The 25,661-nt window shown below is 45.9% G+C and overlaps 1 long non-coding RNA gene across 1 annotated transcript in view; it reads left to right on the plus strand.

Moving 5' to 3' along the window:
• Positions 1–25,661, plus strand: part of LOC140470567 (uncharacterized) — a 52,717-nt gene that overhangs the window by 14,439 nt on the left and 12,617 nt on the right. The window contains exon 3 of the long non-coding RNA XR_011956531.1: positions 23,413–23,539. This is a non-coding gene — a long non-coding RNA (uncharacterized lncRNA). The remainder of the gene's footprint in view (positions 1–23,412; positions 23,540–25,661) is intronic.

Genomic DNA, 25,661 nt, shown 5'->3' on the forward strand with positions numbered 1-25,661 from the left:
TGAGTGTGAGAGAGGGAATCCCCGAGTGTGCGTGAGAGTGGGAATCCCAGAGTGTGCGTGAGAGAGCCAATCCCAGAGTGTGTGTGAGAGTGGGAATCCCAGAGTGTGTGTGAGAGTGGGAATCCCAGAGTGTGTGTGAGAGTGGGAATCCCAGAGTGTGTGTGAGAGAGCCAATCCCAGAGTGAGTGTGAGAGAGGGAATCCCAGAGTGTGCGTGAGAGTGGGAATCCCAGAGTGTGTTTGCGAGTTTCCCAGAGTCTTTGTGAGAGAGGGAATCCCAGAGAGTGTGTGAGAGAGGGAATCCTACAGTGTGTGTGAGAGAGGGAATCGCAGAGTGCGTGAGAGAGAGCCAATCCCAGAGTGTGTGGGAGAGAGGGCATCCCTGAGAGTCCCAGAATGTTTTTGTAGAATCCCAGAGTGTGTGTGTGTGTTTCCCAGAGTGTGTGAGAGAGAGGGAATCCCAGAGAGTTGTGTGTGAGAGGGGGAATCCCAGAGTGTGTGAGAGAGTGGGAATCCCAGAGTGTGTGCGAGTTTCCACGAGTGTGTGAGAGAGATGGAATCCTAGAGTGTGTGAGAGAAAAGGAATCCCAGATAGTCCCAGAGTGTGTGTGTGAGAGAATCCCAGACTCTGTGTGAGAGTCGGAATCCCAGAGTGTGTGTCAGACTGGGAATCCCAGAGAGTCCCAGAGTGTGTGTGAGAGAGAGAGAGAATCCGAGAGAGTGGGAATTCCAGTGTGTGTGCGAGTTTCCCAGGAGTGTGTGTGAGAGAGGGAATCCCAGAGTGTGTGAGAGAGACAGAATCCCAGAGTGTGTGTGAGAGTGGGAATCCCAGATTGTGTGTGAGAGGGAATCCCAGAGAGTCCCAGAGTGTATGTGTGAGCGAATCCCAGACTGTGTGTCAGAGTCAGAATCCCAGAGTGTGTATGCGAGAGAGAATCCCAGAGTATGAATGAGAGAATCCCAAGGTGTGTGTGCGAGAATCCCAGAGTGAGTGTTGAGAGAGGGAATCCCAGAGTGTGTGTGAGAGAGAGAATCCCAGAGAGTCCCACATTGTGTGTGAGAAGGAATCCCAGAGTGTGTGAGATACAGGGAATCCCAGAGTGTGTGTGTGAGTTTCCCAGAGTGTGTGTGAGCGAGGGAATCCCAGAGAGTCCCCGAGTGTGTGTGAGAGAGGGAATCCCAGAGTGAGGGTAAAGGTGGAAGTCCCAGAGTGTTTGAGGGAATTCCCAGAGTGTGTGAGAGTGGGAATCCCAGAGTGTGAGAGAAAGTTAGAATCCCAGAGTGTGTGTGTGAGTTTCCCAGAGTGTTTGTGAGAGAGAGAATCCGAGATTGTGTGTGAGAGAGGGAATCCCTGAGTGTGTAAGAGAACCTCAGAGTTAGTAAGGAAATCCCAGTGTGTCCCCGAGTGTGTTAGGGATTCCTAGAGTGTGTGAGAGTATCCCAGAGACTCCCAGAGTATGAGAGAGAATCCCAGAGCATGTCAGGGAATCCCACAGTGAGTAAGAGAGAGTCCCAAAGGAAGTGAGAGAGTCCCAGAAGCCTATGGTGTGTAAGGGAATCCCAAATGTAAGAGAGATTCCCTGAGTGTGCCAGAGTGTGCGAGAGAATTCCAGTGTGTGTAAGAGAATCACAGTGTCCCAGAGTGTGTCTGTGAGTGTCCCAGACTGTGTGTGAGAGAGTCCCAGAATGTGAGTGAGAGAGAGAATCCCAGAGTGATGGTGAGAGAGAGTATCCCAGAGTGTGTGAGAGAGTGGGAATCCCAGAGGGTGTCTGAGAGAGGGAATCCCAGATTGTGCGTGAGAGAGGGAATTCCAGCGAATCCCTGTGTGTGAGAGAGGGTGTCCCAGGGTGTGTGAGAGAGAGGAAGTCCCAGAGTGTGTGAGAGAGAACATCCCAGAGAGTCCCACAATGTGTGTGAGAGAATCCCAGAGTGTGTGTGTGTGTGTGAGAGGGAGGGTGTCCCAGGGTGTGTGCGAGCGAGATGGAGTCCCAGGGTGTGTGCGAGCGAGATGGAGTCCCAGGGTGTGTGCGAGTTTCCACGAGTGTGTGAGAGAGATGGAATCCCAGATAGTCCCAGAGTGTGTGTGTGAGAGAATCGCAGACTCTGTGAGAGAGTCGGAATCCCAGAGTGTGTGTGCGAGTTTCACAGAGTGTTTGTGAGAGAGGGAATCCAGGAGAGTGTGTGTGTGAGAGAGAGAGAGAGAGAGAGAGAGAGAGAGAGAGAGAGGGAATCCCAGAGTGTGTGTAAGAGAGGGAATCCCAGATTATGTTTGCGAGTCGGAATCCCAGTGTATGAATGAGAGAATCCCAAAGTATGCATACGAGTTTCCCAGAGTGTGTATGTCAGTGGGAATGCCAGAGTGAGTGTTGAGAGAGGCAATCCCAGAGCGTGTGTCAGACTGGGAATCCCAGAGAGTCCCAGATTGTGTGTGAGAGAATCCCGGCGTGAGTGTGAGAGTGGGAATCCCAGAGTGTGTGCGAGTTTCCACGAGTGTGTGAGAGAGATGGAATCCCAGAGTGTGTGAGAGAAAAGGAATCCCAGATAGTCCCAGAGTGTGTGTGTGAGAGAATCGCAGACTCTGTGTGAGAGTTGGAATCCCAGAGTGTGTGTGCGAGTTTCACAGAGTGTTTGTGAGAGATGGAGTCCCAGGGTGTGTGTGAGAGAGGGAATCCCAGAGAATCCATGAGTGTGTGTGAGTGAGTTTCCCAGAGTGTGTGTGAGAGACTTAATCCCAGAGTGTGTTTGAGAGACTTAATCCCAGAGTGTGTTTGAGAGAGGGCATCCCTGAGAGTCCCAGAGTGTGTGTGAGTGAGTTTCCCAGAGTGTGTGTGAGAGACTTAATCCCAGAGTGTGTTTGAGAGAGGGAATCCAACAGCGTGTGTGTGTGAGAGAGAGAGAGAGAGAGAGAGAGAATCCGAGAGAGTCCCAGATTGTGTGAGAGAGAATGCCAGTGTGTGTGAGAGAGGGAATCCCAGAGTGAGTGTGAGAGGATCCCTGTGTGTATGTGTATGTGTATGTGTATGTGTATGTGTATGTGTGTGTGTGTGTGTGTATGTGTATGTGTGTTTCCCAGAGTGTGAGAGAGGGAATCCCAGAGTATGAATGAGAGAATCCCAAAGGGTGTGTGCGAGTTTCCCAGAATGTGTATGTGAGAGGGAATGCCAGAGTGAGTGTTGAGAGAGGGAATCCCAGAGTGTGTGAGAGAGTGGGAATCGCAGAGTGTGTGTTTGTGAGGGAATCCCAGATTGTGTGTGAGAGAGGGAATCCTAGACTGTGTTTGATCGTGAATCCCGGAGTGTGTGTGAGGGAGGGATTCCCAGAGAGCCCGAGCGTGTGTGTGAGAGAATCCCAGAGTGTGTGTGTGTTTCCCAGATTGTGTGTGAGAGGGGCGAGTCCCAGAGTGTGTAAGAGAGGGAATCCCAGAGTGTGTGAGAGAGAATCCCAGAGAGTCCCAGAGTGCGCGTGAGAGAGGGAATCCCAGAGTGCGCGTGAGAGAGGGAATCCCAGAGTGCGCGTGAGAGAGGGAATCCCAGAGTGCGCGTGAGAGTGGGCATCCCTGAGAGTCCCAGAGTGCGTGTGAGAGAGGGCATCCCAGAGTGCGTGTGAGAGAGGGCATCCCAGAGTGCGTGTGAGAGAGGGCATCCCAGAGTGCGTGTGAGAGAGGGCATCCCAGAGTGCGTGTGAGAGAGGGCATCCCAGAGTGCGTGTGAGAGAGGGCATCCCAGAGTGCGTGTGAGAGAGGGCATCCCAGAGTGCGTGTGAGAGAGGGCATCCCAGAGTGCGTGTGAGAGAGGGCATCCCAGAGTGCGTGTGAGAGAGGGCATCCCTGAGAGTCCCAGAGTGTGTGTGTGTGTTTCCCAGAGTGTGTGTGAGAGAGGGAGTCTCAGGTGTGTGTGAGAGAGGGAATCCCAGAGAGTGTGTGAGTGAGGCAGAATCCCAGAGTGTGTTTGCGAGTTTCCCAGAGTCTTTGTGAGAGAGGGCATCCCAGAGAGTGTGTGAGAGAGGGCATCCCTGAGAGTCCGAGTGTTTGTGAGAGAATCCCAGAGTGTGTGTGAGAGAGGGAATCCCAGAGTGTGTGTAAGAGAGGGAATCCCAGATTATGTTTGAGAGTCGGAATCCCAGAGTATGAATGAGAGAATCCCAAAGTATGCATGCGAGTTTCCCAGAGTGTGTATGTCAGTGGGAATGCCAGAGTGAGTGTTGAGAGAGGCAATCCCAGAGTGTGTGTCAGACTGGGAATCCCAGAGAGTCCCAGAGTGTGTGTGAGAGAGAGAGAGAGAATCCGAGAGAGTCCCAGATTGTTTGAGAGAGTGGGAATTCCAGTGTGTGTGCGAGTTTCCCAGGAGTGTGTGTGAGAGAGGGAATCCCAGAGTGTGTGTGAGAGAGGGAATCCCAGAGTGTGTGTGAGAGACGGAATCCCAGAGTGTGTGTGAGAGAGGGAATCCCAGAGTGTGTGAGAGAGCAGGAATCCCAGAGTGTGTGTGAGAGGGAATCCCAGAGAGTCCCAGAGTATATGTGTGAGCGAATCCCAGACTGTGTGAGAGAGTCGGAATCCCAGAGTGTGTATGCGAGAGAGAATCCCAGAGTATGAATGAGAGAATCCCAAGGTGTGTGTGCGAGTTTCCCAGAGTGAGTGTTGAGAGAGGGAATCCCAGAGTGTGTGAGAGAGAGGGAATCCCAGAGAGTCCTAGAGTGTGTGTGAGAGAATCCCAGAGTTTGTGTGAGAGAGGGGGAATCCTAGAGTGTGTGAGAAAGGGCAATTCCCAGAGTGTGTGTGAGAGAGAGAATCCCAGAGAGTCCCACATTGTGTGTGAGAAGGAATCCCAGAGTGTGTGTGAGAGAGGGAATCCCCGAGTGTGTTTGAGAGAGGGAATCCCAGAGAGTCCCTGAGTGTGTGTGAGAGAGGGAATCCCAGAGTGTGTAAGCAAATCCCAGTGTGTCCCCGAGTGTGTTAGGGATTCCTAGAGTGTGTGAGAGAATCCCAGAGAGTCCCAGAGTGTGAGAGAGAATCCCAGAGCATGTAAGGGAATCCCACAGTGAGTAAGAGAGAATCCCAAAGGAAGTGAGAGAGTCCCAGAAGCCTATGGTGTGTAAGGGAATCCCAAATGTAAGAGAGATTCCCTGACTGTGCCAGAGTGTGCGAGAGAATTCCAGTGTGTGTAAGAGAATCACAGTGTCCCAGAGTGTGTCTGTGAGTGTCCCAGAATGTGAGAGAGAGAGGGGATCCCAGAGAGTCCCAGAATGTGAGTGAGAGAGAGTATCCCAGAGTGTGTGAGAGAGTGGGAATCCCAGAGGGTGCCTGAGAGAGGGAATCCCAGATTGTGCGTGAGAGAGGGAATTCCAGCGAGTCCCTGTGTATGAGAGAGGGAATCCCAGAGTGTGTATGAGAGAGGGAATCCCAGAGTGTGTGTGAGAGAGCGAATTCCAGAGAGTTCCAGGTTGTGTGTGAGAGAATCCCAGAGTGTGAGAGAGAGAGGGAATCCCAGAGAGTCCCAGAGTGTGTGTGTGAGCGAATCCCAGACTCTGAGAGTGTCGGAATCCCAGAGTGTGTATGCGAGTTTCACAGAGCGTTTGTGAGAGAGGGAGTCCCAGGGTGTATGTGAGAGAGGAAGTCCAAGAGAGTGTGTGAGAGAGGGAGTCCAAGAGAGTGTGTGAGAGAGGGCATCCCATAGAGTCCGTGCGTGTGTGAGAGAGAATCCCAGAGTGAGTGTGTGTGTTTCCCAGAGTGTGTGAGAGAGTCGGAATCCCAGAGTGTGTGTGCGAGTTTCACAGAGCGTTTATGAGAGAGGGAATCCCAGAGAGTCTCAGGGTGTGTGTGAGCGAGGGGAGTCCCAGGGTGTGTGTGAGCGTGAGGGGGAGTCCCAGGGTGTGTGTGAGCGAGGGGAGTCCCAGTGAGACCCAGAGTGTGTGTGTGAGAGAGGGGGCATCCCAGAGAGTCCGTGCGTGAGTGTGAGAGAATCCCAGAGTGAATGTGTTTGTTTCCCAGAGAGTGTGTGAGAGAGGGAATCCCAGAGAGTCCCAGAGTGTGTGTGAGAGAGGGAATCCTAGAGTGCGTGAGAGAGAGGGCATCCCTGAGAGTCTCAGAGTGTGTGTGAGAGAATCCCAGAGTGTGTGTGTGTGAGTTTCCCAGAGTGTGTGGGCAAGAGGGCATCCCAGAGTGTGTGTGTGTGAGTTTCCCAGAGTGTGTGTGAGAGACTTAATCCCAGAGTGTGTTTGAGAGAGAGGGAATCCCAGAGAGTCCCAGATTGTGTGTGAGAGAATCCCGGCGTGAGTGTGAGAGTGGGAATCCCAGAGTGTGTGTGCGAGTTTCACTGAGTGTTTGTGAGAGAGGGTGTGCCAGGCTGTGTCTGAGAGAGGGCATCCCAGAGAATCCCTGTGTGTGTGTGTGTGTGTGTGTGTGTGTGTGTGTGTGTGTGTGTGTGTGTGTGTGTGTGTGTGTGTGTGTGTGTGTGAGAGAGAATACCAGAGTATGTGCGAAAGGGGGAATCCCAGAGTGTGAGAGAGAACCCAGAGTGTGGAACGAAATCCCACAGTGAGTGAGAGAGAGTCCCAGAGTGAGTGAGAAAGTCCCAGAGTCCCATGGTGTGTAAGGGAATCCCCGAATGTAAGAGAGACTCCCAGAGCGTGCGAGAGCATCCCAGTGAGTGTAAGAGAATCACAGTGTGCCAGAGTGTGTGGAAGAGGGTCCCAGAGTCAGTATGAGAGAGTCCCAGTCTCCCAGATTGCATAAGGGAATCCCAGAGAGTCCCAGAGTGTGTGAGAGGGAATCCCAGATTGTGAGAGCATCCCAGCATGTCCCAGAGTGTGTTAGGGATTCCTAGAGTGCATGACAGAATCCAAGAAAGTCCCAAAGTGTGTGTCAATCCACAGTGTGTGAGAGGGAATCCCAGAGTGTGTAACAGAATCCCACAGTGAGTGAGAGAGAGTTCCAGAGTGAGTGCCAGAGTCCCAGAGTCCTATGGTGTGTAAGGATATCCCTGAATGTAAGAGAGATTCCCTGAGTGTCCCAGAGTGTGCGAGAGAATTCCAGTGTGTGTAAGAGAATCACAGTGTCCCAGAGTGTGTGTGTGTGAGTCCCAGAGTGTGTGTGAGAGAGTCCCAGAGTGTGTGTGCGCGTGAATCTCAGTGTCCCAGAGTGTGTGTGTGTGCGCGAGAGAGAGAGAGAGAGAGAGAGAGAGAGAGAGTCCCAGCATGTGTGTGTGTGAGCGAGAGTCCCAGAGTGTGTGTCATTGAGGGGATACCAGAGTGTGTGAGAGAGAGGGAATCCCAGAGTGTGTGAGAGAGGGAATCCCAGAGTGTGTGAGAATAAGAGTCCCAGAGTGTGTGTGAGAATCAGTGTCCCAGAGTATGTGTAAAATCACAGTGTCCCAGAGTGCGTGTGTGAGAGAATCAGTGTCCTAGCGTGTGTGTGAGAGGGAGAGAGTCCCAGCGTGTGTGTTAGTGAAGGGATACCATAGTGTGTGTGAGAGAGGGAATCCCAGAGAGTGTGAGAATCAGTGTCCCAGAGTGTGTGTGTGTGAGTCCCAGTGTGTGTGTGTGTGTGAGAGAGAGAGAGAGTCCCAGTGTGTGTGTGTGAGAAAATCCCAGAGTGTGTGAGAATCACAGTTTCCCAGAGTGTGTGTGTGTGTTAGTCCTAGAGAGTGTGAGAATCAGTGTCCCAGAGTGTGTGAGAATCAGTGTCCCAGAGTATGTGTGTGAGTCCCAGAGTGTGTAAGAATCAGTGTCCCAGAGTGTGTGTGTGTGTGAGTCCCAGAGTGTGTGATAATCACAGTTTCCCAGAGTGTGTGTATGTGTTAGTCCCAGAGTGTGTGTGTGTGAGTCCCAGTGTGTGTGTGTGTGTGTGTGTGTGTGTGTGTGTGTGTGTGTGTGAGAGAGAGAGAGAGAGAGAGAGTCCCAGTGTGTGTGTGTGAGAGAATCCCAGAGTGTGAGAGAGTTACTGTCCAGTGTGTGTGTGAGAGTCCCCAGAGTGTGTGAGAATCACAGTTTCCCAGAGTGTGTGTGTGTGTTAGTCCCAGAGAGTGTGAGAATCAGTGTCCCAGTGTGTGTGAGTCCCAGAGTGTGTGAGAATCAGTGTCCCAGAGTATGTGTGTGAGTCCCAGAGTGTGTAAGAATCAGTGTCCCAGAGTGTGTGTGTGTGTGAGTCCCAGAGTGTGTGATAATCACAGTTTCCCAGAGTGTGTGTATGTGTTAGTCCCAGATTCTGTGTGTGTGTGTGTGTGTGAGTCCCAGTGTGTGTGTGTGTGTGTGTGTGTGAGAGAGAGAGAGAGTCCCAGTGTGTGTGTGTGAGAGAATCCCAGAGTGTGAGAGAGTCACTGTCCCAGTGTGTGTGTGAGAGTCCCCAGAGTGTGTGAGAATCACAGTTTCCCAGAGTGTGTGTGTGTGTTAGTCCCAGAGAGTGTGAGAATCAGTGTCCCAGTGTGTGTGAGTCCCAGAGTGTGTGAGAATCAGTGTCCCAGAGTATGTGTGTGAGTCCCAGAGTGTGTAAGAATCAGTGTCCCAGAGTGTGTGTGTGTGAGTCCCAGAGTGTGTAAGAATCAGTGTCCCAGAGTGTGTGTGTGTGAGTCCCAGAGTGTGTGAGAATCAGTGTCCCAGAGTGTGTGTGTGTGAATCCCAGAATATGTGTGTGAGAGTCTCAGAGTGAGTGTGTGTGTGAGTCCCAGAGTGTGTGTGTGAGTCCGTGTGTGAGAATCTCAGTGTCCCAGAGACTGTGTGAGAATCAGTGTCCTAGAGTGAGTGTGTGTGTGAGTCCCAGAGTGAGTGTGTGTGTGTCTGTGTGTGAGAATCTCAGTGTCCCAGAGTCTGTGTGAGAGATTCCCAGAGTGGGAATACTGTGTGGGAATAACCCTGTGCCCTGAGGATGGTCAATACTGTGTGTGAAAAATCCCGTGGCTTGAGGATTGTCAATTCTTTGTGGGAATAATTCTTTTGCCTGCGGATGGTCAATACTGTATGGAAATAATTCTGCCATCTGTAAATGGTCAAGACAATGTGTCCATTAATCCTGTAGCCTTATGCTGGTCAATACTGTGAGTGAATAATCTTGTTGGCTCAGAATGTTGTATATTGTGTGTGAATACTCGCATGGTCTGAGGATGGTAAATACTGTGTGTGAATAATCCTGTGGCCTGAGAATCGTCAATACTCTGTGGGAATAATCCTGTGGGTTGAGACTGTTGAATATTGTGTGTGAATAGTCGTGTGACCTGAGGACGGACAATACTGTGTGTGAATAGTTCTGTGGTCTCAGGATGGTCAATACTGTATGTAAATAATATTCTGGCCTGAGAATACCCAATACTGTGTGGGAATAGTCCTGTGGCCTGTGAATGGTCAATACTGTGTGAGACTAATCCTTGGCCTGAGTATGATCAATACTACATGTGAACAATCCTCTGGCCTGTGAATGGTCAATACTGAGTGTGAATAATCCTGTGAGCTGTAAATGGTCAAAGCAGTGTGTTTATTAATCCTGTGGTCGTATGTTCGTCAATACTGTGTTTGAATAATCCTGTGGGCTGAGAATGGTCAATACTGTGTATGAATATTCCTGTGACCTGAGGATGGACGATACTGTGTGAGAATAATTCTGTGGACTGAGGGCAGTCAATACTGTGTGGGAATAATTCTATGGCCCGTGAATCGTAAATACTGTGTGTGAATATCCCTTGGCCTAAGGATGGTCAATACACAGTGTGAATAACCCTGTGGCCTGAGGATAGTCAATACTGTGTGTGAATATCTCCCTTTGCCTCAGGATGGGCAATACTGTGTGGGAATAATCCTGTGGGCTGAGAAGGTTGAATATTGCGTGTGAGTACTCGTGTGACCTGAGGATGGTCAATGCTGTGTGTGAATAATTCTGTGGGCTGAGAATGGTCAATACTGCGTGGGGATAATCCTGTAGCCTTATGCTGGTCAATACTGTGTGTGAATAATCCAATGGCCTGAGAATCGTCAATAATGTGTGTGAATAATCCTGTGAGCTGTAAATGGTCAAAGCAGTGTGTTTATTAATCCTGTGGCCGTATGTTCGTCAATACTGTGTGTGAATAATCCTGTGGGCTGAGAATGGTCAATACTGTGTGTGAGTACTCCTGTGGTCTCTGTAATATGAATACAGTGTGTAAATAATCCTGTGGTTTGAGGCTGGTCAACAATGTGTGTGAATAATTTTGCTATCCGAGGATGGTCAATACTATGTGTGAGTAATCCTGTGGACGGAGGATTGTCAATACTGTGTGTGAATTAACCTGTGGCCTGAGATTTGTAAATAATCCTGTGTACTGTGAATGCTCAATACTGTGTGAATAATCCTCTGGACTGAGGGCAGTCAATACAGTGTGCGAATAATCCTATGGCCCGTGAATCGGAAATACTGTATGTGAATAACCCTTGGCCTAAGGATAGTCAATACTGTGTGATAATAATCCTGTGGCCTGAGAATGGTCAATACTATGTGTGAATAACCCTTGTCCTGAGGATGGTCAATACTGTGTGTGAACAATAGTGTTGCCTGAGGCCGTTCAATACCGTTTATGAATAATCCTGTTGCCTGAGGATGGTCAATACTGTGTAGGAATAATCCTGTGACTTCAGGATGGTCAATACTGTGTGGGAATAATCCTGTGACTTCAGGATGGTCAATACTGTGTGGGAATAATCCTGTGACTTCAGGATGGTCAATACTGTGTGGGAATAATCCTGTGACCTGCAAATGTTGAAGACTGAGTGTTCATTAATCCTGTGGCCATGTGCTAGTCAATGCTGTGTGTGAATAATCCTGTGCCCTGAGGATGGTCAATACTCTGTGTGAATATTGCTGTGGCCTGAGAATCGTCAATACTGTGTGTGAATAATCCTGTGACATGTAAATGAACAAGACAGTGTGTTCATTAATCCTGTGGCTGTATGGTGGTCAATACTGTGTGTGAATAATCCTGTGGACTGTGAATGGTCAATACTGTGTGTGAATAATCCTGTGGAGTGTGAATGGTCAATACTGTGTGTGAATAATCCTGTGGACTGTGAATGGTCAATACTGTGTGTGAACAATCCTGTGGACTGTGAAAGGTCAATAGTGTGTCAGAGTAATCCTGAACTTGAGGATGTTCAATACTGTGTGTGAATAATCCAGTGCCCTGTGGATTGTCAGTACTGTGTGGGAATATTCCTGTGACCTGTTAATTGGTAAAAAGAATGTGTTCATTTATCCTGTGGCCTCAGGTTGGTCAATACAGTGTGTGAATGATCTAATGGCCTTAGCATTGTCAATACTGTGTGTGAATAACCATTGACCTGAGGATGATCAATACTGTGTGTGAGTAATCCTGCGGACGGAGGATGGTCAATACTGTGTGTGAATAATAATGTGGCCTGAGGGCAGTCAGTACTGTGTGTGAATAATGCTATGGGCTGTGAATCATCAGTACTGTGTGTGTATAACCCTTTGTCTAAGGATGGTCAATACTGTGAGTGAATAATAATGTGGCCTGTGGATGGTCAATGCTGTGAATCAATAATCTGTGGCCTGTTCATGTTCAGTACTGTTTGTACTGAATGGTCAACTCACTGTGTTTATTAATCCTGTGGCCGTATGGTTGTCAATACCGTGTGTGAATAATCCTGTGGGCTGAGAATGGTCAATACAGTGTGTGAATACTCCTGTGGCTTCTGTACTGTCAATACAGTGTGTAATTAATCTGTGGCCTGAGGCTGGACAATAATGTGTGTGAATAATTTTGCTACTCGAGGATGGTCAATACTGAATGTGAATAATCCTGTGCACTGTGAATGTTCAAATACTGTGTGTGAATAATCCTGTGGACTGACGGCAGTCAATAACGTCTGTGAATAATCCTATGGCCCGTGAATCGTAAATACTGTGTGCAAATAGCCCTGGCCTAAGGATAGTCAATTCTGTGTGTGAATAATCCTCTTGGTCTGTGAGTGGTCAATACACTGTGTGAGTAATCCTGTGGCCTGAGGATGGTCAATAATGTGTGTGAGTAATCCTGTGGCCTGTGAATTGTCAATACTGTGTGTCAATAGCCCTTTGCCTAAGGATGGGCAATACTGTGTGAGAATAATCCTGTGGGCTGTGGATGGTCAATGCTATGTGTTAATAATCTGTGTCCTGTGCAATGTCAATATTGTTTGCAAATAATACTGTGGCCAGCGGATGGTCAATACTGTGTCGGAAAAATCCTGTGGCTTGAGGATTGTCAATACTGTGTGTGAATAATCCATGGCCTGAGGATGGTGAATACTTTGTGTATAAATTCCTGTTCCTTGAGGATTTTCAATACTGTGTGGGAATAATCCTGTGGCCTGTAAATGATCAGGACAGTGTGTTCATTAATCCTGTGGCCATCGGCTGATCAATACTGTGTGTGAATAATGATGTGGCCTAAGGATTGTCAATTCTATGTTGGAACAATCCTGTGACCTGCAAATGTTGAAGACCGAGTGTTCATTAATCCTGTGGCCGTGTGTTAGTCAATACTGTATGTGAATAATCTTGTGCCCTGTGAATGGTTGATACTGTGTGTGAATATTGCTGTGGCCTGAGACTCGTCAATACTGCGTGGAAATAATCCTGTGACGTGTAAATGGTCAAGACAGTGAGTTCATTAATCCTGTGGCCGTATGGTGGTCAATAGTGTGTGCGAATTATCCTGTGACCTGAGAATGGTCAATACTGTGTGGGAATAACATTTGGGCCGAAGGATAGTCAATACTGTGTGTGTTAAATATCCTGTTGCCCGAGAATTTTCAATACAGCGAGTGAATAATCTTGTGGCCTGAGAATGATCCATACATTGTGTGAAAAATTATGTTGCCTGAGGACAGCCAAACTGTGTGTGAATAATCCTGTGGCCTGAGGATGGTCAAGACTGTGTGAGAATAATACTGTGGTCTGAGGACGGTCAATACTGAGTGTGAACAATCTTGTGGCTTGAGGATGGTCAATACTGGGTGCGAATGTTTCTGTGACCTGTAAATCATCAAGACAGTGTATTCATTAATCTTGTGGCCGTGTTCCAATCAATACTGTGTGTGAATAATGCTGTGGGCTGGGAATATTGAATATTGTGTGTGAATACTAGTGTGTCCTGAGGATGGTCAGGACTGTGTGTGGATAATCCAGTGGCCTGAGGATTTTCAATACAGTGTCTGAGTAATCCTGTGGCCTGTGAATTGTGAATACTGTGTGAGAGTAATCCTGCGGCCTGTGTACTGTCAATACTGTGTATAAATAATCCTGTGGTCTGAGGATGATCAATACAATGTGTGAATAATCCTGTGGCCTGAGGATTGTCAATATTGTGTGTGAACAATCCCGTGACTTGAGGATGGTGAATACTGTGTGGGAATAATCCTGTGACCTGTAAATGGTCAAGACAGTGTTAATTAATCCTGTGGCCTAATGCTGGTCAATACTGTGTGTGAATAATGATGTGGTCTCAGAATTGTCAATACTATGTGGGAAAAATCCTGTGACCTACAAATTGAAGACCGAGTATTCATTAATCCTGTGGCCATGTACTAGTCAATACTGTGTATGAATAATCTAGTGGCCTGAGGATTGTCAATACTTTGTGTGAATAATCCTGTTGCCTGACGACGGTCCATACTATGTGTGAGTAATCCTGTGGATTTAGAATGGTCAATAATGTATGGGAATAGTCCTGTTGGCCTGAGAGTGGTCACTACTGTGTGGGAATAATCTTGTGGCCTAAGGTTGGTCAATACAGTATGTGAACTATCCTGTGCACTGAATACTGTGTGTGAATAACCCTTGGACTAAGGATGATCATTACTGTGTGTGAACAATCCTGTGGCCTGAGGGTAGTGAGTGCTATCTGCGCATAATCCTGCGGCCTGAGGGTGGTCAAAACTGTGTGTGAATGAATCTGTGATCTGTAAATGATGAAGACAGTGTGTTCATTAATCCTGTGGCCTAAGGGGGGTCAGAGCTGCGTGTGAATAATCCTGTGGCCTGAGGATGATCAATATCATGTGTGATTCATCCTGTTGCGTGAGGATGGTCAATACTGTGTGTGACAAATCCGGTGGCAGGAGGATGGTCAATATGGTGTGTGAATATTCCTGTTAACTGAGGATGGTCAATACTGTGTCAGAATAATTCTGTAGCGTGAGAATGGTCAATGCAGCGTGTGATTAATCCTGTGGCCTGATGATGGTTAATACCATGTGAAAATAATCCTGTGGCCTGAGGATCATCAGTACTGTGTGCAAAAAATCCTGTGGCTTGAGGGTGGACAATACCGTGTAGGAATAATCCTGTGGCCTGATAATAGTCAATAGCGTGTGTGAATATTCCTGTGGCCTGAGGATGGTCAATACTGTGTTGAATAATCCTGTTGCCTGAGGATGGTGAATACTGTGTGTGAACCATCGTGTGGCTTGAGGATGGTCAATACTGTGTGTGAATAATGCTTTGGACAGAGAATGGTCAATGCCACGTGTGCATAATCCTCTGGCCTATGTATCGTCAATACTGTGTGTGAATAACTCTTGGCCTGTGAATCATCAATACTGTGTGTGAATACTGCTCTGGAATGTGAATCGTCAATACTGTGTGAATAATCCTGTGCCCTGAGGATCCTCACTACTATGTGTGAACAATCCTGTGACATAAGGATCGTCAGGACAGTGTTTTCATTAATCCTCTTACCGTACGATGGTCAATACTGTGTGTGAATAATCTTGTGACTTGAGGATGGTCAATACAGTGTGTGAACAATCCTTTGGACAGTGAATGGTCAGTTCCAAGTGTAATTACTCCTGTTGCCTGAGTTTATTGAACGCTGTGTGTGAATAATCCTGTGGCCTCAGGTTGGTCAATACTGTGTGTGAATAATCCTGTGGCCTCAGGTTGGTCAATACTGTGTGTGATTAATCCTGTGGCCTGAGGATCCTCACTACTATGTGTGAACAATCCTGTGACATAAGGATCGTCAGGACAGTGTTTTCATTAATCCTCTTACCGTACGATGGTCAATACTGTGTGTGAATAATCTTGTGGCCTGAGGATGGTCATTACTTTGCGTGAATTGTTCTGTTGCGTGAGGATGGTCAATACAGTGTGTGAATAATCCTTTGGACAGTGAATGGTCAGTTCCATGTGTGATTAATCTTGTTGCCTGAGGTTGTTCAATATTGTGTGTGAATAATGCTGTGGGTTGTGAATGGTCAATGCTGTGTGTGAATAATCCTGTGGTATGAAGATGGTCAATACTGTGTGTGAATAATCATGTGGCCTGAGTTGATCGATACTGTGTGCACTGCTCCTGTTGCCTGAGGATGGTCGATACTTTTGTGAGAATAATCCTTTGGATAGTGAATGGTCAATACCATGTGTGAATAATCCTGTGGCTTGCGGATGGCCAAAATCGTTTGTGAATGATCCTGTGGCCTTGAGGATGGTCAATACTGTGTGTGAATAATCCTTTTGCTTGTGGATGGTCAATAACGTGTGTCACTAATCCTTTGGCCTGTGAATCTTCAATTCTGTGTGTGAATAATCCTGTGGCCTGAGAATGTTTAATATCGTTTGTGCATAATCCTGTGGCCTGAGGTTGATCAATACTCTGTGTGAATAATCCTATTGCTTGACGATTGTCAATACAGTGTGTGAATAATTCCTCGGCCTGAGGATGATCAATACAGTGTGTGAATAACCCTTGGCCTGTGGATGATCAGGACTGTGCTTGAATAATACTGTGGCCTGGGGATGGTCAATACCTTGTGTGAATAATCCTGAGACCTGTAAACTGATCAGGCAAAGGGTTCAAACATTCTGTGGCTGTAGGCTGGTCAATACAGTGTGTGAATAATCCTGTGGCCTGAGGATGTAGAATACTGTGTGTGTATACTCCTGCAGCTTGAGGATGGAGAATAGTTGTGTGAATAATCCTGTGGATTGTGGATTGTCAATACTGTGTTTAAATAATCCTGGGAACTGTGAATGCTCAATACTGTTTATGAATACTCCTGTGGCCTGAGGTTGGTCAATACAGTGTGTGAATAATCCTTTGGACAGTGAATGGTCAGTTCCATGTGTGATTAATCCTGTTGCCTGAGCTTGTTCAATACTGTGTGCGAATAATGCTGTGAATGGTCAACGCTGTGTGTGAATAATCCTGCAGCCTAAGGATGGTCAATACTGTGCATGACCTGCTCCTGTTGCCTGAGTTGATGAATACTCTGTGAACTGCTCCTGTTGCCTGAGGATGGTCAATACTGTGTGAGAATAATCTTTTGCACAGTGAATGGTCAATACCATGTGTGATTAATCCTGTGGCCTGATGATTGTCAATACCATGTGAAAATAACCCTGTGGCTTGAGGATGATCAATACCATGTGTGAATAATTGTGTTGCGTCAGGATGGTCAGTACTGTGTGAGAATAATCCTGTTGCCTGAGGATGGTCAATAATGTGTGTCATTATACCTGTGGCCTGTCAATCTTCAATACTGTGTGTGAATAACCCTTGGCCTGAGGGTGAACAATTCTGTGTGTAAATAATCATGTGGCCTGAGAATGTTTGTTTAATACTGTTTGTGAATATTCCTGTGTCCTGAGGTTGTTCAATACAGTGTGTGAATAATCCTTTGGACAGTGAATTCTGAGTTCCATCTGTGAATAATCCTGTGGCCTGAGGATTATCAATACTGTGTATGAATACCCCTTGGCCTGAGTACGGTCAATACTGTGCGTGAATAATCCTGTGGCTTGATGATGGTCAATACCATGTGTGAATAATCCTTTGGACAGTGAATGGTCAGTTCCATGTGTGAATAAACCTGTGACCTAAGGGTAGTCAATACTGTGTGTGAATAATTCTATGACCTAAGGTTAGTCAATACTGTGTGTGAACAATCCTGTGACTTGAAAATGGTCAATACTCTGTGTGAATAATCCACTGGCCTGAGAATCGTCAATTCTGTGTTTAAATAACCCATGGCTTGAGGGTTATCAATACCATGTGTGAATAATTCAGTGGCCTGAGGTTGGTCAGGACAGTGTGTTCATTAATCCTGTGGCTTGAGAATGGTCAATACAGTGTGTGAATAATCCTTTGGACAGTTAATGGTTGGTTCCATGTATGAATATTCCTGTAGCCTGTAAACTGTCAAGGCAGTTGGTTCAAAAATCCAGTGGCCGTAGGCTGGTCAATACTGTGTGTGAATAATCCTGTGGTTTGCGGATGGTCAATACTGTGTGTGAATAATCCTTTGGATAGTGAATTGTCATTACCATGTGCGAATAGTCCTTTGGCCTGCGAATCGTCAATACTGTGTGTGACTAAACCTGTGGCCTGAGAGTAGTCAATACTGTGGCTGAATAAGGCTGTGGTCTGTGAATGGTCAAAACTGTGTGTTAATAATCTGTGGCCTTGGATGGTCAATTCTGTTGTGAATAATCTTGTGGCCGGAGGCTGGTTAATACCGTGAATAATCCTGTGCCAGGAGGATATTCAATATTGTGTGTGAATAAACCTGTGGGCTGTGACAGTCAATGCTGTGTGTGAATTATCCTTAGACAGTGAATGGTCAATACCCTGTGTGAATAATCCTCTGGCCTGGGAATGGTCAATACTGTGTGTGAAAAACCCTTGGCCTGAGGATTGCCAATACTGTGTGTGAGCAATCCTGTGGCCTGAGAATGGTCAAAACTATGTGCGATTAATCCTGTTGACTGGGGTTGTTCAATGCTCTGTGTGAATAATCCTGTGGTCTGTTAACGGTCTACGCTGTGTGTGAATAATGCTGTGGACTGTGAATGGTGAATACTGTATGTGAATAATCCTGCGGTGTGTGGGTGGTCAATATTATTTGTGAACAATCCTGTGACCTGAGGATGGCCAAAACTGTGTGGGAATAGTCCTGTGGCCTGAGGATGGTCAGTTCTGTGTGTGAATAATCCTTTGGCCTGGGGAAGGTCAATACTGTGTTTGAATAATCCTGTACATGGTGAATGCTGAATATTGTGTGTGAATAACCCTTGGATGGTCATTACTGTGTGAGAACAATCCTGTGATCTAAGGGTAGTGAGTATTGTCTGTGAATAATCCTGCAGCCTGAGGGTGATCAATACACTGTGTGAACAATCCTGTGGCCTGAGAATGGTCAAACCTGTGTATGAATAAAACTGAGACCTGTAAATGGTCAAGACAGTGTGTTCATTAATCCTGTGGCCTAATGGTGGTCAATACTGTGTTTAAGTAATCCTGTGACCTGGGAATGTTTGTTTATTTTTTTTGAGTATCCCTGTGTACTGAGGATGGTCAACACTGTGTGGGAATAATCCTGTGGCCTGAGAATGGTCAATACTGTATGTAAATAATCCTGGGAAGTATGAATGCTCAATACTGTGTGGGAATAATCCTGTGGCCTGATGATGGTCAATACTTTATGTGAATAATTATGTTATGTGAGGATGGTCAGTATATTGGGTGACTAATCCTGTGGCCTGATGATGGTCAGTACCTTGTGAAAATAATCCTGTAGCCTGAGGATCATCAATACTGTGTGTGAAAAATCCTGTGGCTTGAGGTAAGTCAATACTGTATATGAATAATCCTGTGTCCTGATAATGATCAATACCGTGTGTAAATAATCCTGGTAGCTGAGGATAGTCAATAATGTGTGTCACTAATCCTGTGGCCTGTGAATCATCAACACAGTGTGTGAATAATCCTGTGCCTTTAAAGTGACAAGGCAGTGGGTTCAAAAATCCTGTGGCCGTAGACTGGTCAATACTGTGTGCAAATAATCCTGTGGCCTGTGAACGGTCAATACTGTGTGTGAATTATCCTTGGACAATGAATGGTCAATACTGTGTGTGAATAATCCTCTGGCTGTTAATCATCAATACTGTGTGTGAATAACTCTTAGCCTGAAGATGGTCAAAACTATGTGATTAATCCTGTTGCCTGTGGTTGTTCAATACTGCGGGTGAAAAATCCTGTGGCCTGTGGATGGTCATTTCTGTTTGTTAATAATACTGTGTCCTGAGGATGGTCAATACTGTGTGTGAATAATCCTGTGCACTGTGACAGCTCAATACTCTGTATGAATAAACCTGTGGCCTGAGAGTAGTCAATAAAGTGTGGGAATAATCCAGTGGCCTAAAGATAGTCCATACTGTGTGTGAATAAAGCTGTGGCCTGTGAATGGTTAATACTGTGTGTTAATAATCTGTGGCATGTGGATGGTCAATACTGTTGTGAATAATCTTGTGGCCGGAGGCTGGTTAATACAGTGTGTGAATAATCTTGAGGTCTGATGATGGTCAATACCGTGAATAATCTTGTGCCCTGAGGGTGTTCAATATTGTGTGTGAATAAACCTGTGGCCTGTGACGGTCAATGCTGTGTGTGAATTATCCTTAGACAGTAAATTGTCAATATTGTGTGTGAATGACCTTTGGCCTGAGGATGGTCAATACTGTGTGTGAACAATCCTGTGGCCTGAGGGTGGTCAAAACTGCGTGTGAACAATCCTGTGGCCTGTGAACCATTAATATTGTGGTCTAATAATAATAGTATGGCCTGTGGATGGACTATACAAAGTGTTGAATAATCCTGTGCAATGTGAATGCTCAATACTGTGTGTGAATAACCCTGTGTACTATGAATGCTCAATAATGTGTGTGAATAATACTGTGGCCTGTGCATGGGCAATACTGTCTGTGAATAATCCTGTGACCTGTAAGTGGTCAAAACCGTGTGTTCATTAATCCTCTGGCCGGAGGATGATCAATACTATGTGTGATTAATCCTGTGCCTAAGAATTTTGAATATTGTTTGTGAATATTCCTGTGGCCGGAGGTTGGTCAATACTGTGTGTGATTTATCCTCTGGCGTGTCAATCATTAGTACTGCGTGTGAATAACCCTTGGCCTGAGGATGATCAAAACTGTGTGTGAGTAATCCTGTGGCCTAAGAATGATCAATACGATGTGTGATTAATCCTATTGCCTGAGGTTGTTCAATCCTGTGTGAGAATAATCCTGTTACCTGTAAATGGTCAATGTTTGTGTGAATAATCCTGTGGGCTGTGAATGGTCAATACTGTGAGTAAATAATCCTGTGGACTGAGGATGGTCAACACGATGTACAATTAATCCTTTGGACTGTCAATGGTCAATACTGTGTGTGCATAATCCTGTGGCCTGAGGGTGGTCAATATTGTATGTGAATAATCGTCCGGCCTGATGATGGTCAATGATGTGTAGGAGTAATCCTGTAGCCTGTGAATCATCAATACTGTGTGGGAATAAACCTTTGCCTGATGGTCAATACTGAGTGTGAATAATTCTGTGCGCTGTGACCGCTCAATACTCTGCGTGAATAAACATGTGGCCTGAGTGTAGTCAACACTATGTTTTAATAATCTGTGGCCTGTGCATAGTCAATACTGTTTGTTAATAATACTGCATCCTGTGAATGGTCAATACTGTGTGTGAATAATCCTGTGGCCTGAGGGTAGTCAATACTGTGTTTGGGTAATCCTGTGACCTGTAAATGTTCAAGACAGTGTGTTCAAAAATCCTGTGACCATAGGCTGGTCAATACAGTGTGTGAGAAATCCTGTGACCCGAGGATGGTCAATACTCTGTGTGTGGATACTCCTGTGGCCTGATAATGATCAATACTGTGTGGGAATAATCCTGTTGCTTGAGGATGTTCAATAATGTGTGTGACTAATCCGGTGGCCTGATGATGGTCAATTCTGTGTGGTCATAAGCCTGTGGCCTGTGAATCGTCAGTACTGTGTATGAGTAATAATGTGGCCTGTGGATGGTCAATGCTGTGTGTTAATAATCTGTGGTCTCTGCATGGTCATTTCTGTTTGTTAATTATACTGTGGCCTGTGCATGGTTAATAGAGTATGAATAATTCTGTGCGCTGTGAATGCTCAAAACTGTGTGAATAATCCTGTGTCCTGAGGACGGTCAATACAGTGTGTGAATTATCCTTTGGCCTGTAATTCGTAAATACTTTATGTAAATGCTCTTGTGGGCTGAGGGTGGTCAATAGTGTGTATGAAAAATCCTGTGGCCACTGACGTGGTGGTTTTGGATGAGCAACTGGTTGATCCTCTCCCTCCAATGTCCCACCCTATCTCTCTACAAACCCCTCCAACTGCAGCAGTCTGTACTGGCTTTGTAATACCGTTCAGGCCCTGACCACTCTCTGTAACACTCTCACCACCTCCAGCACCTTCATCTCTCCCTGTTCCTGTCACGTCATTAAACCCTGACAATGATTCCCGTTCCACCTGCCCTCTTCCTGCTCGCAGACCCTTTGCAATCCCTTTAAAACTTACTCTTAAAGCACGCTCTCACTTCTGGATTTTAAGCACGTTTTGCTGATCTTGTTTGCCTCATAATCTAATATGATCCATTTTGTCCTGAGTGAGGGACAGGAGTGAGTTTCTTGTTGAGGTTTTGTCTGTTTTGATGGAATGTGCTTTTTTTGAGTGATTTACACTGTTCCTTCAAATGTTTTCCACTGTTCATTTACAGATACATGTTCCAGTCTGTTTAGCCTATTTACCTTGGTCACTTTTCCTGTCAAATGTACGCAATTGGCTATTTTTGTTTTTCATTGTAACTTGTCCTTTCTGTGATTCACTCTAAAACTTTATATTTCTTTAAACTGCACTTTATCACAATTTCCCGGAGGATCTCTCCAGGTGACATTACTCATTCACTAAGTTTCATCACACAACCATCGATCTGACATAGTTATGTCCCTAGCTAATTGCACAATGTATTATTCAAAGAAACACTGAAAAAAAAAATTATCTGTACTTCCCTTCCACTATCACTGTTGCCAGTGTGATTTTCCCAGATTATGCGAATATTGAAGTTTCCCAAAATTATCACAATACCTTTGTTAAAAAATTCCAATTAATTCCTGTTTAATGCAGTAATGTGCAATGAAATGCTGTTCGGTGGCTAAAAGTGTTCTGCTGTTTCTGTCCTTGGCAAGTAGTAGCCAGAATTTACATTCAGACTGACTCTACTTCATGATCTGCGGCCAAATGCTTTCTCTAAAATGCCTTTGTTATCCATTATAGTTCTCGTTGCGCATTTTGCCTGAGTTTCTGCAAGGTTGTGAGCTATTGAATACTTATGTTCACCTTTTGTTCGCCCTGTAACCATGTCTCCCTGGTGTCTAAATTTATTTTATCTCCGTGTCACAAATCCATCTACCTTATTGCAGAGACCTTGTCCATGCGAAAAAAAAAGACAATCTACTCTTTCCCAAAATGTCCTGTCACATACCTATTCTCTGATGTACAGGTTAAGTTAAACTCTGTCCCTTTCGGTTCCTTTCTGCTTGTCTTCAGCCAAATTCCCATGCTGTTCCGATGCGTCATCTTTTCTCTTTGGATTTGGAAAGCTCCTTTCACCTGAACCCTGTCCCGGCATCCTCTCTGTCAGTTTAAAGCCCTGTCCATAAATCTACCGACATGATTGGCCAGGACACTGGTCCCAGCGCGGTTCCAGTGGGTCCATCCTAATGGATTATTTTTTTAAAAATCAGGTATGGGATGTGGGTGTCTCTGGCTGACCAGCCTTTCTTGTCCAGCCCGAGCTGCCATTGAGCTGAGTAGCTTGCTCAGCCATTTCAGAGAGTAATTGAGAGGCAAACACTTTGCTGTGGTTATGTAGTGCAGAGCTGAAAATGTGTTGCTGGAAAAACTCAGCAGGTCAGGCAGCATCCAAGGAACAGGAGAATCGACGTGTCGGGCATAAGCCCTTCTTCAGGAATGTAGTGCAGACCATGTTAGGATGGGCAGATGTCCATCTCTGAAGGACAAGTGTACGGGTTTTTTGTACATCAGCAATGATCTCACACTTACATGTGGATTGTTAATTACTATTTTTAAAATTATTGATTTCAAATTCCACCATTTCTGATGGTGGGATTCAAACCTTTCTCCCCTGTACCTTAGTTGAGGTTTTGGATACGTGCTGTAGTAATACCACTCGGCCATCCCCTCACCTGCTCAATGGTTGCCCATCCCTGAACACTGACACCAGTGCATCATGAAGCTAAACCCGTTTTTCTGACACAATTGTTTGATCTTGATAACTTGCTGCACTCTGGTGATATCACTCAGTCTCTCTCCATATCCTTTACTGTATGGGTCTAATTGCTGCTTCTGTCAGTGTCTCTCACTCAGAATCTCCAGATCCTGAGCCAACAGAATTCTCCACTCCAGAGAGACGCAGCAGCACAGGCCAGGGATGGAAACTGAGATTTTCCAGATCCCTGTGGGACACAGTGCCATTTTCTATGTGTAACCCTCACAGCATCAGTCTAATTTAACATTCTGTCTATCTCTCTGTCTCCTACATGTACTCAGGAAGGTCCTGACTCAATAGACTTCCCAACTGCTGGGTGTCTCGTCAATCATCACATTGAAGATGGTTGGTCAGCCAGAGAGACAAAGAGCAGGGGGATCTGGAGCCTTCAATAAATCCTGCAGGAAGGTAAGATCATTAACAGTGCACAGAGCAGAGAGCAATGAGAGGGCTCCAAACATCAGCTAACAGGACATGACATAGATACAGTGCTGGATGGGGAGCACAATACAGACATACCCCAGGCTCAATCCCTGCCCATAATGTAAGGTCTGTTGTACTAAGACTAACCACACTGTAACACTGAATCTATGTCATATCTTGGTGACCAACGTCTTCAATAATATTTAAAATCCTATAACAGTTGCTATCTTTGTAACCTCCTCCCTTCCTTATAGTCACTTCACTAATTTGAAGCATACTGCACTCCAGCCTACCATTCCGATCACTGTAACTTGCTTCAGTGTCTACAACATGTCTTATCTCAGTAGTCTCCTCCTCTTTAACTGGATACAGAGTCATGTAGCACGGAAACAGAACCTTCACTCCAACTCATCAATTCTGACCATGATTCTTAGACTAAATGTGTCACATTTGCCTGCATTTGGCCCTTATCTCTTCAAACCTTCTCCTCTCCATGTATCTCCCCAAATGTCTTTTCCATGTTGTAATTGTCCACGTTTCTCCATGTGGCCCTGGCAGTCCGTTCCGTCTATGTACCATCCTCTGTGGATAATGTTGCCCCTCAGCTCCCTCTTTAAATCCTTGCTCTCTCACCTCCTGTTTATACCCTCTAGTTTAGGACTCACCTACCCTTGGCTTTTCACCTTACTGAGGCCCCGCATGGTTTTATAAACCTTTATAAGGTCAATCCGTATCCTCCTCTGTCTAAGGCAAATATTTAGGTCAATGTTACACATGTCTCCAAATCATATCAAAGCTCTGGACAATGAAGGAAAGTGCGTCATACTGCTTTCACTGCCCTGTCCAACTGCAATGTCACTTCCGAGGAACAATGTAACTGCAGCCCTTGGTGTCTCTCTGTTCGACAACACTGTCCAGGGCCAAACCATTAACTGTGTTAGTCCTCCCTGGTTTGTCTCAACAAAACCCAACACCATACGTCAACTGCATCTTTCATTCCTTGATCCACTGGCCCCGTTGTTCAAGAGCCCCTTTGATAACCATATTCACTGCACACGACGCGATTAATTTGATCATCTGCAAACTTACTAACAATGACTCCTATATTCTCAACCAAATCGTTTATGTAGATGATACATATCAGTGGACCCAGCCCCGATCCTTATAGCACTCCTCTGGTCACAGGCCTCCATTCTGAACAACAATCCTCTCCCACCTCCCTCTGTCTCCTACTGTCAAGCCAATTTTGTATCCAGTTGGCTAGCTCTCCCTGATCCCATGTGATCTAACCTTCTGAACCAGTATATCATGCTAAACCCTGTCAAAGGTCCTGCTGACTTTAGTGTAGACAATGTATGGTCACCACTTCAACAAAAGCAATCAAGTTAGTGAGACCTGACTTTGTACACACAAAGCTGTGCTGACTATCTTTCATCAATCCTTGCCTTTGCAAATGCATGTAACTCCTGCCTGGCAGAATCACTTCCACAACCTACCCATCACTGACCTCTGGCTAATTGGTCTTTAGTTCCCTAGCATTCCATCAGTGTTTCTCAAATAATTGACCAAAACTATATTCTTGTCAGAGTTGTACAGCATGGAAACAGACCCTTCAGTTGGTACTAAACATAATTTCAAACTAAACCCATCTCAGCTGCCTGTTGCTGGCCCATATCCCTCCAAACATTTCCTATTCCCGTACTTAACCAAATGTCTGAAAAACGTTGTTATTGTACCCACATCCACCCCTTTCTCAAGAAGTTCATTCCACACTCAAACCGCCCTCTGTAACAATTTGACCCTCATGTCGTTCTTTTGAAGATCTCTCTCCTCGAACATTAAAAATGTGGACCCTTTTCTTGAGACTCCCCCATCCTGGGGAAAATACAGCTACCGTTAACGCTATCTAAATCTCTCATTATCTTATAAACTTCTATAAGGTCACCTCTCAATCTTGAGGCTCCTGCCATTTTTCAGAACTCAAGCCTTCCATACTCAACAACATCCTGGTAAATCTCTTCTGAACCCCTTGCAGCTGAATAATATCCTCCCTATAACTGGGTGACCAGAGCTGGACAGAGTGTTGCAGAAGAGGCCTCACTGATAT

Source organism: Chiloscyllium punctatum, chromosome 52 (assembly GCF_047496795.1).
Source record: "Chiloscyllium punctatum isolate Juve2018m chromosome 52, sChiPun1.3, whole genome shotgun sequence".
Lineage (NCBI taxonomy): Eukaryota > Metazoa > Chordata > Chondrichthyes > Orectolobiformes > Hemiscylliidae > Chiloscyllium > Chiloscyllium punctatum.